The sequence below is a fragment of the Meleagris gallopavo genome, chromosome 6 (assembly GCF_000146605.3).
Source record: "Meleagris gallopavo isolate NT-WF06-2002-E0010 breed Aviagen turkey brand Nicholas breeding stock chromosome 6, Turkey_5.1, whole genome shotgun sequence".
Taxonomy (NCBI): Eukaryota; Metazoa; Chordata; class Aves; order Galliformes; family Phasianidae; genus Meleagris; species Meleagris gallopavo.
In genome coordinates, this window is record NC_015016.2 from 2812022 (window position 1) to 2813873 (window position 1852).

Sequence of the window (1852 nt, forward strand, 5' to 3'; positions counted from 1 at the left end):
AGGGAGGGAGGAAAGGAAAAAGAAATAGAAAAAAGAAAAACAAAACAAAACAAACAAAAAACAACAACCAGTCTCTGACTCCATCAGAAGGATCCAGAGTACTCCCAGCCACATATCAGAGCTCCAACTGCATCCCATGTCCTGAACATAAAGCCCTGCTTCTTTTTCCCAATCAATCTGCAATTAGCAAACTCCCACAAGCGCTTTGTCAACGCGGCCGCCTCCACCACACGCTCACTCTCCCCATCAGGAAAAAACAAATATGCTGCACGACAAAGCCCTCACACCCTCCCCATCTGCTTCAGAGCACAAACAAAGCTCCATTATTTCCCAGCACTCCAACATGTTCCAACTCAGCCACTTGCCTCTTCCCTGGCTTTACGACCTCCAGGACTCTTCCAAGCTACTGGAACTCGCAGTAGGCAGAGGGATGAGGACAATCCAGCTTTGCGTAGCGAGGATGCATGGGAGGAAGAGGTGCCTCGATCACCTTTTGTTCAGAGAGGTTCTTCTGCTGCGTTGATTTCCTTCCTACTTTCCCAGCCTCACAGGATGTTTTTGGAGAGGGACGTGCACATAACTCACTGTCTGCCTCACACAATGGTTTGTAAGACACAGAGAGACAGAGCAGCAACCCCTATATACCCAATACTGGGAAGCCAAGGGAATGGAAAGGGTGAGCAAGCGATGAGGTCATTGCCAGCCTCCGACCTGCTCTGCAAGCTGAGAAGGCAAGGAGCTGGTGATCAAGGCTTCAGCATAACTACAGACCTTTCTCTTCCTACCCCAAATTGGGAATTAAATCAGATTTCCTACATCCAGAGGAAGCGCTAACCCACCAGGGACTGGATGGCAGGTGGACACCTTGCCACTTGAGACAGATCTTTGCAAAGGTGCTTGAATCCAGGAGGACCTTCCAGCCTCTTAACCTTGAATGAATGGAGATTTCTCCATGACAGTGCTTACGACAGTGCCTACCCTGCAGAATGGGTTTCACAGGCTGCAGTGCTAAGCATTTCCTTACCAGTGTTGGTTTGTGGATCTCCAGCAGAACTGCACATAAAGCCCAAGAGCTCTGCTCCCTTCAGGATCACCCCACTGAGTGCATTTGGACCTGGATATCAAGCTCAGCTTTGTGACTTGGCCAAGTGTTCCTTGAAATCCTGTTTTTCACCCTTTATGCCTTTCAACTCTAATCTAGTAAAGATGCAGTGAGAACCTGTGCTGACATATAGTGATGCAACCATTTGCTTTTGGATGCTTCTTTTTCTTTCACTTGCACTTCCTTATGCTCCTGCTCATTTCATGCCCTTCCTCTTCTCCATCTTATCCACAGGCCTGATAACCCTCAGGCCTTCAGGTTCCTTTGAGAGATCCTGGCTGTCTAATCTGCTTTCTTCATCCTCCTCAGAGCAGCTTTGCATCCCTGCTCCCTCTGTCCTCAGCACTGAGATAAGAGCTCCACTTTCCAGACCCAGATGTTTCCCACCATCAATTATCCCCACTGCATGGGCAACTCAACTGGGGGTACAGCAAATACTGGATTGCCACAGTTTTTACAGCAAGAATTGACTTTGTTTCACTATAAAAATCCCTAAATGACAGTGATTTGCTCCTATTTGAACAGCCACTGAGATGTCCTAGAATGAGAACTGCTGACTGCCCTGCAGCCACAATCAGGGCCTTCAGCACATCCCCCAGAGGTGCTCAAGGTCAGGTTGGATGGGACCCTGGGCAGTCTGATCTGGTGAGGGGCAACCCAAAAAAACTTTTTTTTTTAAAGGGAAAAATACAGAAATTACAAGGTAACTAGATAGACTTTCAACAGCAAAAGCCAAACCAAACCAAAATC

The 1852-nt window shown here is 47.7% G+C and overlaps 1 protein-coding gene across 1 annotated transcript in view; it reads right to left on the reverse strand.

The window, feature by feature from the left end:
• The window catches only part of ALS2CL (ALS2 C-terminal like), a 36318-nt gene extending 35729 nt beyond the window's left edge, over window positions 1–589 (reverse strand). Inside the window, exon 1 of the mRNA XM_010712287.3 lies at window positions 366–589. The gene's annotated coding sequence lies outside the window, so the exon portion shown is untranslated. The remainder of the gene's footprint in view (window positions 1–365) is intronic.
• Between the last annotated feature and the right edge of the window lie 1263 nt (window positions 590–1852).